The following is a 16,187-nucleotide window of genomic DNA, read 5'->3' as shown; positions in this document are numbered from 1 at the left end:
GAATAACTGTCTTAATAATATTAAGGAGATTTTGCAAACAATTACTAAAGTATGATATCATTTTTCAAAAACATTAGGCAAAATATATTTATAAGACTCTATCATTTGATCATGTTCTCTCAAATTACTGATGGATTCAACTTTATTTTTAGAAGTTTCATATACAGCAAAGTCTCCATTACCTGCCAACAGATAACATTAGTACACACCTATTTTGTTGGGCATTTGGACTGTGTTTTAAAATGTCCACCGAAAACTGAAAAATAAATATTAAAAAAATTCTCTCTCTCTCTTTAAAAAAAAATGCTAATCCTAATTATAAAACATATCTTTTCTATGGCATGGTTGCATGTTACCTATAGCTAGGATTTTCTTTTTTTTAAACTCAGGGGCACTCAACCACTGAGCCACATTTGTAGCTCTATTTTTTTTTTAATTAAAGACAGGGTCTCACTGAGTTGCTTAGCACCTCACTGTTACTGAGGCTGGCTTTGAACTCATGATCCTCTGGTCTCTGCCTCCCAAATCACTGGGATTACAGGTGTGCATCACCCTGCCTGGTTATAGTTAGCATTTTTTAGATGTTATACAATCTTCTCCTATCCTGAACATGGAATAAGAAAAAACTATTTTGTTCAGAAGAGAAAATTCTGGGGAGCTTTGTGCTTTGATTATTTGAGTCAGATATAAGAATATTTCTTGTTACCCAGAGTTACAATTGGAATGTTGAAAAGTTTGTACCCTCACCATGACTGGCAAATGAATTTGAGAAACTTCCTTTTTCTGAGCCTCACAATTTTAAGGGCACACAAAGATATAAGTTCAAAGATTCAATGTGAGGATGTATATAGGATTTTGAGAATCTTTCATTTTGGGGACATCACAATATAGAGTTCCCTAAATCACTACTGACAATCTGTATCTGGCAGAGAATTCCCAGAGAACTCATACACCAAGAAGCAAAGTTCTCCTCCAAAATAAGTACTTAATTGAGCTAGTGTCCAGCTGAACTGGGATGCAGTAGCTCATTTTTTTTCACTTGATGTGTAAACTATCCTGATGTACATGGCAAAATGACTATAATGGATTTATTGCCCCAGTTGATCTATGTTCATTCTGTCTTCTCCCAAGAAGCCTATTTCTCTTCAGTCACACCCAGAACACCCCCTCCCTGTGTGTGTGTGTGTGTGTATGTGTGTGTGTGTGTATGTGTGTGTGTGTGTATTATTTTATTTATTTATTTTTATGTGGTGCTGAGGATTGAACCCAGCATCTAGTACATGCTAGGCAAGCACTGTACCACTGAGCCACAACCCTAGCCTGTGCTTTGCATTTTCTAAACGAACAGAGACTACTTCAATCCTAGGCTCCTTTCCCCCACTATTTCTTCTACTCAAAATGTTCATTTAATAACTTGTTCATGTTTAGTTCTATCTCACAGTAAGCACCAAACAATCTCCCCAGAGAAGCCTTCCCTGATCACACTTCCTAATTTTATATTTCCAGAATATACTTCATATCCTATTGTTTTTCTTGTTCATACTAATTGTATGTGTGTGTATGTATGTGTTGCATGTGTGTTTGTATTTGGTTTTGCTTGATGACCAGATAAAAATAGAAGCTTTAGTTAAATATGAGAAGTTCCTCCTGTTTATCCTGGAAAGAAACACTACCACTGAGGAGGTGTGGCGGGTGGGCAAGCTACTGCTCCATGTGAAATCCTTAAGAGAAGATCTGGGCATATTAGCAAAGATTATGAAAGTAAATTCTGTTAAGGTGATATTAAAGAGCAGTCATGGATTGAAAAAAAATAGTGTAAAGTGAGAGAACTTTCGGAATAAATAGTGGTTTGACAATGCTCCAGGGGAAAAGGCAACCTTTCAGAATGGGACAGAAGTTCATAGGGAATCTCTTTTGGAGCAGGTGTGGGGTATCTTTTTTGAATCTTGCAGTTATATTCCTTCTTTGTGCCTTCATTTATGTGAAGAGATGAGCTGAAAGCTTTCAAAACAGAAGATTCCCTTCTTGTGCAGGAGGGGAAAACAAAAACAGTAAGAAGGAACATAAGCAGTCACGCCATCAACTGTCAAACCGTACTGGCAGAAATCTCTGCCAAGACTCCATCCTCCAAAGCAAATGAAAGCACAAAGAGCAAGAAGAGGTGAAGTAGAGTAATCCAGAAAGAAAAAAAGAGTGGCAGAAGAATAGAAAAACGGAACAAAAGGGATTACAATTAGAAAATTCAAAGAAAATAGAGTGTCATCCCAATAAACACAAGAAGTGACAAGAGGCTGAGGGTCAGCCATAAGGTGAAGAAGTACCCAAGGTCAAGGGTGCGGAAAGGGAGAAAAACAAGAAGAGGAAAAGTCAGGTTGAAGGTACCATGAAGATGGAAATAGAAGAGATGATGTCGGGAAAAAAACTAACTGGGAGAAGACAAAAAACAGGCTGCAGATACTGCAGGCATTCCAAAATTGAAGTAGATTCTAGAGGATAGAAAGCTGTAATCCCAGAACATTCTGAAATGCTAGAAATGAAAGACTTAAGAAGAGTCAGTGAAAGGTGCATCCAAAGGCAAAGTAATTATTAAAGCAGTTTTGAACAAAGCACTAGACAGTATAATAACAATTAAAATGTTAAAGGAATGGTTTTTCTCGTGAGTATGTAGTGACCATTGAACATCACAAGTCTGAAAATGAATGAGAAAATCATCAAAAGCCCATCTTTAAGTTAATAAATGAAAAAGTAACCTTTTGGATGAATAGATATAGTTAAAATATGATCCTATTTTTACATTCTCCTTTTTTTGTTGTTTGTGAAACATGTAATTATTTATAGCAATGAAATTTTGCTTTCTATAACTGTATTACAAAACACAGATTTTGCAAACTTTTATGAAAACACATTTTCTAAAAGCATACATGTATACACACTTGCAAATACAAACACATACACATCTATTGTCCTTCATTTCTGTTGTGTCAAGTTTGGCTTTATATGTGTCCACTAATCAGAATTCTCCAGGTTTTTTTCTAATTGCTTAGATCAGATCCAAAAATAAAGTTTATAGGATTTTACCACTAGGTTTGAGACACAAATTAAAGATTTTTGCAAAAAATCTTATTGTTGTGTATATTCCCAATTTCTGCTTTCAAATAGAATCAAACCTAGTTGCTAAATTTTTGCTAGTCATTGAAATAAAAAACACTCAAGACATTTTTTATGGAAATAACTCTTTTTTGACAATCATAATTAGATTGATGCAATATTTAATTAGATTACGTAAATATAAAAGCTGATATACCTAAAATGAATGGGGTTGGAAAAACAAAATCAATCTTGATGAGCTTAATATTCAGGTTGTCTGAGCAAATATCTATAAGCATATTTGAGGATAAACTACCAGCTGCATGTGTTTACCAAGCTCTTGGGTAGCAGTAAGTTTCATTGCTTAATAGATCTTGCAAAAAAGCTTACTGGGTTTTTAAATGAATTTTTTAGTTATAATGACCAGTTATAGATATTGTTGATTTACATTATTTATAAATGTTCACAGCTCACATATGAAGTAAATCTATTTACCCTTGTCTCTTAGTTCTATCATGCACACCTTAACAAGATATTTTAGATTAAAACAAAACCAACTGAATTCAAGTCCCAAATTTGCTACTTAGAATCTTATCGTTTTAAATAAATTTCTTAAGCTCACTACATTTCATATTCTTCACCCATAAATGGAAATAGTAGTGTTTATCTCAGGTTGTCACTAAAAGAAATGTGAATGTATGTACAATGCATTTAGCATAATGACACATAAAACTCAAGATTAAAAATGTGACAACTCTAACTATACTCCCAATTTCCATTACAATACTTCCTTTTATCACAGCAATCTTTGGTCTATTTTTTCTACATATTCAACACATTTGGAAAGGTCTAAGACCTGTATGCATACTCTTCATAGACTTTTTCTTAGGAATCTCTTTCCATTAATATTTTCCAGGTCATTACCTTCTCCCACTTTGTCCATCCACATTAATATCCCACTAGTCCAACTAAGTAATAGGACAGATAATATCATTTCCCATAAGCTTTTCGATGAGAGGAAACTCATCTAAAGTCATTTCTGACATACCAGTTATTAATATAGTGATGAAAATCCAAGCAAAATGTAAGTCTTAGTCCACATTCTGTTGCTATAAGAAAATACTTGAGGCTGAAAAATCTGTAAAGAGGTATATTCCTTTCACATTTCTGAATGTCCAAGAGCATGGAACTAATATCTACTGAGGGCTTCATGCTGCATTAACTCATGGAGGAGAAGAAGGGAAACAGGTGAATGCAGAGAGAAACACAGAGGATGTGTGTATGCGTGTTTGTGTATGTGAGAGAAAGACAGAGTGAAGGCTTATCAGTGTTATAATGTCCCACTCCCGTGGTAACTAATTCAGACCCAGGTGAACTAACTGAAGTCCACACACATGCAAACACAAAAGCATTAATTCCTTTCAATGATTTAATCACCTCTAAAAAACACCACCTTCCAATGTAGCTGTGTTGGGATCCAAACCTTATGTTGAGTTTTGGTAGAGACAAACCATATTCAAATCATAGCAACATATAATTGAGGAGCAACCACAGATACTCTGTTCATTGTAGAGAAAATCAGCAGCTGTTCAGAGGGCAAGCAAAGAGAGTATCTTGAAGATGTTTAGAGTAAATAGTACAAAAATGAACTTGGAAGAGAGAAGCAAATTTCTCTACTCTGGGCATCCAATTGTTAAGTCATTGTTAAAGGAAAGATTATCTTAAAGGCATTTGTTTATAGGAAATATTAGGTAAACGATACTGTTCAAGTCACAACTTGAGACACTCCTAGGCTTTCAGAAGTGTATTAGAAATCCCTATCACATCCCAGAACTCTAAAATGTGGTCTGATTTGTGCTATAACAGCCTGGACCCAAAATCCAGAATAATTATAAGTTCAGTAAATACAAAAGACATATAACAATGATTTCCTTCATTCTAGAAATAGGAAAAATAAAAGGGTTATAACCCAAGTCTATAAAAGTCAAAAAAAGAATCAAGGACTTGGGAACACTGAATGTGTTCCCACACCCCAGAGTACTCAAACTAGAGCACTCTCCCCTTAAAAACTTTGAAAGAGACCATTTCAAGGTAAATAAAACAGGTTTCACTGTACCTTGAAAGTAATTTTATGGAAATTATTATCATGAGGAGTAATGAGTGGTACAGACTGAAAATATAAATTGAAATTTCATGTCTGGTGGTAGGGCCACACGGATAAATTTATCTTTTAAGTGTGTTCCCTATATCTATTGCTCTTTCTTTTTTTCACCCTTTTCTACTACCCCTCCTTTATCTTTGTCTCTCTGCCCTACCTTATATTTCTAGATTAGATAACATTAAAAATGCCAAACATTAATATTTTTATCAAGTGATAGTTCACCAGATACTTCAAGCTAAAAAATAACAACAGTATTCCTCAATTGAGAAAAAAAAATATCTTTGATGGAAAGTTGGAAATAAATATGAACAACTTCTTAGATTTTATTGTGCTCTCTGAATATGTAGGAACATTGTTCTCTGATTAAGAAAGCTAATGAGTCAGTTCTGATACTTATTAGTTGTTTGATCCTATAAATCTTATTTTGCCTATCTTTAAAATGGCAAAACAATTCTCACAATGACATAAGATACAATATTCAATATGTACGGTACAAATACATAGTGTAGGATAAGCCTGTGAGAAATGGTTATTGTGTCAGTATCAATTCTTTCTAATCATCATTTGAATATACACAGAAAATTAAGCTGAGTGCATGTTTGAAAAGCCAGTTGATTTGGGTTTTCCACAAAAGACAGCAACTATATACTTTCCCATAGTTATAGTGATCTCACAACTGTGAATCATTTGTTCAGGTGGAAGTCACTGAATCCTTACAGAGAACTTTGTGAAACATCATAAGACATTTTATGAGAAATAGATAAGAGCTAAATATATGTGTTTGTTCTAAATCAGAAGCCACTCAGCATGACACACTAGCCTAGAAAATAACAGCAAGACCCCAAAAGCTAAAACATATTTATGAAACAAAGTCATAAAGTTGTGATAGCTTCCACCTTCTTTACACAGCTAGAGTTTTTCCTAAAGCTGCAGCAGGACTCATTCTCTGTAATATTTACAGTTACACTTGAAAGTGTGAAGCCCTATGCTAAGCACTGAATGTGAAGAAATTAAAGGAATGCCACTAACGACTTCAACTGCTGATGATCTTTTAGGAAGTAAAAGATTAACCTCAGAAAAATCAATTTAAAAGATTCCTAAGAGTACACAATTAATCAATATAAATTCATTAAAAAATGTGATATGCACTGAAAAATTTGCTACTTGGCTTGTTTAAAAACAAGGCTTAATTCACCCTGATGAGCATGCTGAATTTGAATCTGGTCTTTGTTTTGGTGAGAAGGACCTAAGCTGATACAGTAGCTAGGTTGAATGAACAAGATCAAAACTTGTAATTTATTCTAATTTTATCCACTGTGTCTACAATATATATTTTCCATAATTATCAAGTATGATTGATGAGACACTGGGTGGAAATAGGGGAAGAAGTAACCTATTTATTTATAATGATTATGATGTTATAAGGAACACATGTCATTAATTAAAAGTGTGTATCAAATTCACTAGGACAACTTTCTCAAGGGCTTAAATACCAAGGAGCTTGAGTCAGCAACCTTACTGAAAAACACTAGTATTAAGAAAGCATAATTAGTGCATAATCTACCAATCAAGTGTTCCCTGTTATGTGTCCTGCAGAAAAGAAAGGCAACCTTCCCTCTCATTCTGAAATTCTATGAGGCTCAGTAAAGTAAGCTACAGAAAATGTTTGAGCCAGCATTTGAATGCATACTCTACTTCTGTAGACCACTTACATCTCTGACCTCCAAGTTCTTTGATTGTTAAAAGTATAATTTTCATTTTACCCCCAGATGATAGTTTTTCTTCAGTTTCCAACAATTCTGCTCCTTACATGGGCTTTGGTGCAGGTGGTGGGGTAGTACCCACAGTTCTAAATGCAGGCAGGTGTTGGGTTTATCAGGCCTTCAGGAGAGCGACTCCTAATCACCCTCTGTGACTTCATATATAGCTTGGGATGCACGTGGCTTGGAAGATATTCCCTTTGAAAATGTCCTTGTCATCTGTTAACTTCTATTCTGTTTCCAGTGGTGAACTCCTTAATGGCCTTGTCCTCAAACAATGGGACAGTTTATGGAGCAAAAAGGATGCATGTGTCCACAGCACTTTCTAGTATGACAACTGTTGTTTCTGTTATTTTATTTTATTTATTTTTTGGCACATTGAAAGCAAGGACCTCAGAGAGAGCTGAGCTTCACCAGGGCACCAACTATTCTTAGCTCCAAAGTTAGTCCTAAAGATATCATGAATTAAATTCTGAACGCCATTACATAGGAAACCAACATATAAATATTAAATGAATGTAATAATTAAACAATATAGTACTCTTAAGTTGGTCTTTTAAATTTTCACTGATTCTGTCATAGAATGAGTTTGCATAAGGAGTGAGACGTGAGGTCACTCTCTCATTCACACTCTTCAAAATATTTTGACTCCTGTCTAAAAGATGAATATATTTTTCTCTTACTAACAAGTATTCACTGACATTCACACACACACAAGACACACATGTAATTTCAAAGATAAAAATGTGAGAAAAATGTCCAAACTAACTAGGTCTGATGTACCCTTATAAACTCCTTCTAACTCTATTCTGTGATTTCATTTTGAAAACATAACACTGTAATCCAAAAAGAAAAGCGATTTCATGAGCCAGCAATGGAATGAATCCTAAATTTTACAAGGCTTGACTCTGAGGTGTGATTTGATGGGCTCTGTGTTTCGAAAACCCTTAAAAGCCAATAATCCCTTCGAAGTATCAATTTTCAGTCATCTATGTTTGTGTCACTCCACAATCTTCCTCTATAAAGGCTTTGAGATTGCAGAGGGACTCATCAATGCCTACACAATGAGAGAATTCTTCTAAGTTATCTGCACAGTTCTGTAAACACAGCATCTTGGGAATAAGTATTTCCATTGGCGTGTCTTGATGAAAAAGGAAAGAAAAATCAAGAAAAGTTCCAGGACCCTGCGTAGCTTAGGGTGAGCCTTTATTGAGAGATCCTGACTCTTCAAGACAGAGATCAGGAGAAAGCAGCATGGGGAGCATGAACAAATTGCCAAAGATAATGTAAAGGTAATGATGACTTCATAAAACTAGACCTGAATTCAGAAAAATCTGAGTTTTTGTCAGTTTTCTGCCATTTAAATATCAAGGTTATCATAAACAAGTTAGTTAACTTCTGAGAAACTCATTATCTTCATTTGCTAAATATAAGAAAAAATTATGATATGCCTATATTTTACAATTTTTCCTGCTTCAGTGTGTTAATCATACATGTTTATGATATAGCTCATGACAGAGAACTTGGATAACTAGAATTCATGATTAAACAAAAAAATAAATATCCAAGAAATCATGCCACAATGGAAAATTATAGAAAGTATAGTTGATGAGATTAGAATTTTAGAAGGGTTTTAAAATTATACTTCAAATTATAAGAAAGAGAATCAATAAAGAGATGGCATATAATTAAAGTTGTATTTTACCAGAGAGAAAAACTGGAATTACTGAGTCAAGACAGCAGATTTTATATCAAAATTATTATCTACCATGGCAAAACTCCACAAGAAGATGAATCAGCACTAGTGTGCATATGAGTTGTGTGTGTGTGTGTGTGTGTGTGTGTGTGTGTGTGTACAGGGTGTTTCATATACAGGGTGTATGCACCCTGTTCTTCTGAACTAACATAATTAACTGATTATTATTTTTCCTGTGAGCATAAGCTAGGTAAAAATCTTCCTTAGCACAATTCTACAGATAATGAATAGAATGGATTAATTGTTAAATACAACTTAAAATCTACTTGATGTACTAGAACAAAATAATATCTATTTTGTTTAAACTAACCAGTCTATGATATCTGTGTGTTTTAGATAACTACAATGTATAATGTGTGTTTGTGTTTGTGTGTGTTTGTGTGTCTGTGAGAGAGAGAGAGAGAGAGAGAGAGAGAGAGAGAGAGAGATTCTTCTTCCTGATCTCCTTCTTCATATGAAATTCAGAGGTATTCACTGTGAAGTTTTGTGGAAGCCATACCTCCAAAATCTTGTTAAAATACTGAGAAATAAATCTGAATTTTTTTCAGTGTTAATCACATGCCCCCAAAATTAAAAAAATAATAATAGCATTATTCTTCATGAAATAAAAAAATTAAGTGATAAAGAATTGTTCTGTGTAAAAATCATTTAATGACCTACAACACGAACAAAAATTTTCAGAAATTTTACAAATGGACATGTAGAAGAAATATATCTTAACCAAGCTATAGAGAATTGTGTACAAATGAAACTCTAGTTCCCAAAAACTAAGAGCAAGGACCCAAAACTTATATGTATCTAAATAATTGAATTAAAATGTAAAAATTATATTGTGTTCAAATAATAAAATTTCAGTATTTGCTCTTTTTAAAAATTCTTTTATTTGTTTTAAGTATTTATTCATGACAGTAGAATGTATTCATGCACTTTGATATATCATATATAGATGGGATATAATTTCTCATTTTTTCATGCAGTCACATATATACATAAAGCAATGTCTGTTTCATTCTACTATCCTTCCTATCACCACATCCCATTCCTTCACTTCCCTCTACCTAATCTAAGGCAACTCTATTCTTCTCTAGTGCCCCCTGCCTTATTGTGAATTAGCATCTGCATATTTTTTTGGGGGGGATTGGCTTATATTGCTTAGCATGATGTTTTCCAACTCCATTTATTTACTGGCAAATGCTGCAATTTCATTCTTCTTTAAAGCTGAGTAATATTCCATTGGAAAAAAGTAAATATATATTTCTTTATCCATTTATCTATTGAAGGACACCTAGGTTGGTCCATAGTTTAACTATTGTGAATTGAGCTTCTACAAACATTGACATAGCTGCATAACTGTAGTATGTTCATTTTAAGTCCTTTGGGTATAGACCGAGGAGTGGGATAGCTGAGTCAAATCGTGGTTCCATTCCAAGTTTTCTGAGGAAATTTTCAGTACCAACAGTGTGAGTATACTTGTTCCCCCACATCCTCGCCAACATTTATTGTTGCCTGTATTCTTCATGATTGTCATTCTGACAGGAGTGAGATGAAATCCCACACTGCACCTACAAGTTCTGGCTGGAGTCCCCAGACAGAGGCTCTTGTGGTGGTAAACTTGCTGGCACCTGGGCCCCAGGCACTAGCTGGCTTCCCCAAATTGATGTGTTCTCGTGCAATCAAATCTGGAATCACCCCTACTGCAGACCTGTAGGTGGTAGTAGCAGTAGTAGTGGTGGTGATTGGTGGCAGCAGGCAGAGGTTCAGCACTAGGGATAGTGAAACAGTGTCAGTGGCAGCTGCAGTGGTGAACTGCGGTTGTGGGCGTGGCATCACCAGGGGATCTCTTGGGGACAGCCAGTGGTGTCTTTGTTAGCAGCAGTGGTGGCTGCAGCTGCATTGGCAGCAGCACCCAGAAAGAAGACCTCCAGGTGATGTTGGGGTTAGCAATAGCAATATCAGAGGCAGTGGCAATGGCGGTAGTGGTGCTTGGAGAAGAGACTTACCAGCATAAGTGGCAGCTACATCAGAGGTAGCATCAGAGGGAGTGGTGGCCCTGCCCAGAGGAAAAAAAAACAGTGTTAGCTCTTTAACATAATTGTTGAGAGCCACAGCCGAGTTGGAATGGCCCCCCTGGCATTTTGCCAGAAGTATTGGTTGAGAGGTGAGCCATTAAAATGATGCTGGATTGATTCAATTGTATATTAGACCTTTACTGTCTGGTAATAGGATGGCTCTTGCTGCATGGGCGCCCTCTACTTTGGAGTTCCCGTTGAGTTCTCCAGGGTTCCGAGAGTGAGTGCTCCGGCACAGCCTGGGGGAGGGAGTTCCAGTTGGTGTGTGATGTGTTCCTGGAGGAGCTGCTTGGGTGGCGTTAGGGAGAGTTCTACCCATAGTTTAGTATTAGCTACTTGAGTAATCAAAGGAAAAAAACACTTAACTCATTTTTAAACAACTCTACTTGAACTAACTCTACTTGAACTTCTTCATTTTTTAAGTACTGCTTGCTCTTCATTTGTGTCCCTTGTTGTTTCAAATACTAGTTTAATTCTATGTAAAATTACTTTAATTCCTTCTATGTCATTTTTCCCCCATAATCAATGACATCAACTAGGTACAGACAATAGAAACAGCACTGATTTTGGAGGGCAAAAGAGCTTAATTAATTCACTAAATTAACTGGTACTATTTCCAAGGATGTTGGTAAGCAGCTTAATTCCCTTAATTCTGACTTCTCTCATAAATAACACAGGGTAAAGAATTTCTCATAGAAGTGACATGATCATAAGTAAGAAAACATTTTAATCTCCCAGCATTTTTCTAGTCATATAGGAGTCTCACTATAAATAAAGATCCCTTCTTTTATTGATTTCTATATTACAGTGCTTCAGCAAGTGCTCAGGGAATTCCTCACCTGTGAATGTGGTTCAGAAGAGCAGCCTATATCCAGGATAAAAGATAATGAGCTCAGGTACTCAATTTCCCATATTGCCTTTCTTTAGGGGTGAATAAGTATAAGCCCAACAATTATACAAGAAGGGGTTAGGCTAATGGAGAATCAATTCCATGGTGGCCATAACAGTGGTAGGCCACTCATGTTTGCAGAACAGTAACTGTTCAAGTGCTGGCGTTCAAGATGCAGCAATTAAGGGAAAGCCTACAGTGAAATATTGACTCTAATCTGCATAATAGCACAGCATTCAAGGAAGGCAGTATTTAAATTTTCAGAAAAAAAAAGTCTAATTCAAACTTGGTCTTGCATTTTAGAAGTTTTTTTTGACGCCTATTATTTGAGCGCTTATTTTACTAAATCAAGTACATTTGTGAGTTTAGTATTTTCTTTTAAATGCATTTTTTTAACTTTTCAAAGTGTATCATTCTCCTAATTTCTTTAAAGTAAATTCATCTCAATCTTTCTCATTCATACTTTTAATAAAATAAAAGGATAAGAAGACAAATGAACAGGTATCCTATGCCTTATAGTCTTTTAGTTTTCCTACCTGGTACATAAGAATCAGTGTAAATATACAGTTTGGGAATAAACACTAAACTGATGATCAAATGAACTGATTCTTGCCCGAGGTCTATAACAACCTGTTGAAGAACTTGGACATGTGGATTTATTTATTCTTTCAAGTTTCTTTTATTTACATTTGTTTAAATTTGCAAGTAAACTAAAATTATGGGGCTTTCTTAAGGGCTCTTTCAAAGTCTACTGTAGGGACTTCCTGCATAAGAATGCTTATTTAATGATTAACAAAATTTCTTTACTTCAATCCAAGTGTACTGTCCTAGCTAATAATACAAAAAAAAAAAAAAAAATCACAGCCAAGCATGGTGGCATACACCTGCAATCTCAGCAGCTCAGGAGGCTGAGGCAGGAGGATCATAAGGACAAAGCCAACTTTAGCAATTAGTGATACCCTAAATAACTCAGTGAGTTCCTGTCTCTAAACAAAATATTTTTAAAAGGTCTGAGGATGTGGTTCAGTGATTAAGTGCCCCTGAGTTCAATCTCTGGTGAAAAAAAAATTACAGATTTCTGTCATGGTAAAAACCTGAAATGGGTACTTTCACAGAACAGATACTGAAAGATCACTTTCAGAGACATAATATGCCAAATACATTATATCAATGTGACTTTAAGTTGAATATTTAATTAATTTAATTTATTGGCAAAAATTCTAAATAAAATTCTGGCAAATTACATAAAAAAGCATATTAAAAAAATAGTGTACCATGATCAACTGGGGTTCATCCCAGTGATGCAAAGTTGGTTCAACATATGGATATCAATAAACGTAATTCATCTAGACTTAGAGGTAAAAATCATATGATCATTTCAATAGTTGCAGAAAAAGCAATCAATAAAATACAATACCTTTTAATGTTAAGAACACTAGAAAAACTAGGGCTAGTAGAATGTACTTCAACATTGTAAAAGCTATCTATGCTAAAGTCCAAGGCCAATATTATTCTAGTGGAGACAGATTCAAAGCGTTTCCTCTAAGAACTGGAACAAGACAGGGATGCCCTCTCTTACCACTCCTATTCAAAATAGTCCTTGAAACTCCTTCCAGAGCAATTAGACAGACAAAAGCAATTAAAAGAATACAAAATACAAAAAAAAATGTGCTGTATAAGTGTAATAAGGATTGTAATGTATTCCACTGTTGTTGTGTATTTAAAAAAATAATAAAATCAATAAAAAACTTTTAAATTGAAAAGATAATAAAAAAAAGAAATTGAAGAACTGAAACTATCACTATTTGCAACAACATAATTCTTTATTTAGAAGATTTGAACAACTCCACCAGAAAACTTGTAGAATTAATAAATGAATTCAGCAAAGTAGCAGGATATAAAATCAACACTCATAAATCAAATGCTTTTCTGTATATATCAATGATGAACTCCCAGAAAGAGAAATCAGGATAACTACTCCATTCATAATAGCCTCAAAAATATAAAGTACTTGGGAATCTATCTAACAAAAGAGGTGAAAGACCTATACAATGAAAACTACAGAACAGTAGAGAAAGACATTCAAGAAGACCTTAGAAGGTAGAAAAATCTCCCATGTTCTTGAATAGGAAAAATTGATATTATCAAAATGGCCATACTACCAAAAGCATTATACAGTGTTTCTTATGATGTGATGCAGTAACTACTACTGGTGAATTTGTTACATGAATGTGAGCTTCTGGTCAATATTCAAATAATGACTATATTTGAAATGGCTGTCAAGATTATATTAAAAATACCCAAAATTATAAAACTAAATTTCTCTTTTGGTAATGTAGAATACTTTTGTCTCTAAGCAGAAAAATTATAAGTTAATATTTCAGTTAATTCCTAACAACTTAAGACATTTTTTTCTGCTTTATCCATGTAAGAAGAAATGTTCGCTGCATATATATATAGATAAACATATCTCTATCCTTATATACTACTCTAAAGGTCAATCAAAATGAAAAACTTGCTAGGACAGGTGGCACGTTGTGAGTTCAAAGCCAGCCTCAGCAAAAGCAAGGCACTAGGCAACTCAATGAGACCCTGTCTCTAAATAAATACAAAGTAGGACTGGGGATGTGGCTCAGTGGGCAAGTGCTGCTGAGTTCATTTCCTGGTACCACCCCCACCCCCCAAAAAAAAAGAAAAAGAAAAACATTTTTATCTTATAAGCTGAAAGAAATAAAAACTTTATTTCTCATTTTTTTTCTACAAATCCTTCTAAAATAATCCCAGTGATAACTAAATGTGTGAAATACTTTGGGGAAAAGACCTAGTTATTTGCTTCTAAGAAGTAGAATATGGAAAAAAATAATAGTTTATCATTTTCAAGTTTAGTTCAACAAACATTGAACATTTTTAAAAAAATTTTTCCATTTTCCTCCATCTCTTGCCTTCTTATACTTTTCTCTCTCCCTCCTGCTCTCTAATGCTTGCTTGGTCTCCAGAAGGAGACCTGCCCAAAGGAGAGGTCATAGGTGAAAAGAAACTGAGGACAGCCTTGGTGGACCGAGGACTGAGGACCTAATTCTAACAGACTATGAGAGATGCAAACATGGTACCAACCACCATGTGAGTTAAATTGAAAATGGATCTTTCCCAAATAAACCTTCATCAAAACTGCAGTACAAAATGACAGTTTGATTATAGCCTCCACAGAGACCCAGGGCCAGATAATCCAGAGAGGTCTTTCCCAAGAATTCCCAGTTCTTAATAGGTAGGGGAATGATGTTGTTTTTGCCAAGCTAATTAATTCATTCCTTTTGCTATACTGATTACTGACATGTGGCAGAAAAAACAAGTACACACTCAAATTGCCAACTGTAGCATTATATGTTATGCTATGACCTTTATTTCTTAGCTTAAAGAAATGCACATTAAGACAAGTTGGCACTAGTAATAAAAAATATGTTCAACTATTAATTATCACATATGTGTTCCTACATTATGCAGTCATTGCTCGATTTCTGAAATATTTACTAAATTAAAATTTAAATCTGAGTATTATTTGAAGATTTAAATATCTGACTATTTATTTATTATTATTATTTTTGCATCTATGATATAACAAAGCAAATTGCAGTTCTGAGTTCTGAGAGAAAATAAAAGCCAGAACCCTTATTAAGTCAACATTTGCATAAATCTTATTCAAATTCTCAAATGATGAGAAAAGTTTTCAAACTCATTTTTATAATTTTTCCAATCCTGCTTCCACTATGGCTCTTTATGGGTCCTTTTTCTTTTAAGTTTTTTTGAAACTTTTTGTCTTTATTGCCTCTAAAAGTGCCAGGTCCATCAAGGTCTTGAAAAAATTGTGAAAAATAGATATTCCATTTTATATAATGGAATTATCTATTAAAATCTGCTTGAAATAATTACCATTGATTAGTGAGGAAGGCTGATAGAGTTTTAATGTTTCAAAGCAAGTGATAAGTGTAATATGATCCAGGGATCAAACTAAGTGAAAGTGACTGCATTTTATAGCCTAATATTGGTAAATGCTTCCATGGATTATTTAAAGATGTTAAATCTGAGGATCTTGGGAAGGAAAGAAATCTTTCTAGTTAACCAGCTCTAAAAAGATCAACTCCACAGCTAACTTAAAGTCAGCATCTTTGTCCTAAATTCTGAAGAAAAGTAGTGAAATGTCATAATTTAATTATAGCCTTAGTTAATATACTAAAATAACAGTGGTCCAAGGAAATTATTTTGATATGTGCAATGGCAACCCATCATAGCTAGGAACACTTTTTATCAATGGGTCTGAAAGGACGAAAGGAGTCAAACATAAATACAAATATGGAGGAAAAAGACCAGAGCTTCCAACATGAAGGAATGGTAGTGTTAATTTAGGCTTAGGATTACTCTATTCAGTAAGGGTCCTGCCTCTTATTGCATACATTAGAAAGAACTAATA

General features: G+C 34.5%; 1 pseudogene; it reads right to left on the bottom strand.

Annotated features, from left to right (window-relative positions):
* The window catches only part of LOC143380020 (eukaryotic initiation factor 4A-II-like), a 69,797-nt pseudogene that overhangs the window by 45,070 nt on the left and 8,540 nt on the right, over nt 1-16,187 (bottom strand).

The sequence above is a fragment of the Callospermophilus lateralis genome, chromosome 14 (genome assembly GCF_048772815.1).
Source record: "Callospermophilus lateralis isolate mCalLat2 chromosome 14, mCalLat2.hap1, whole genome shotgun sequence".
Lineage (NCBI taxonomy): Eukaryota > Metazoa > Chordata > Mammalia > Rodentia > Sciuridae > Callospermophilus > Callospermophilus lateralis.
Note: the sequence above shows the minus strand (reverse complement) of the source record. Positions and strands in the feature narration are given on the sequence as shown.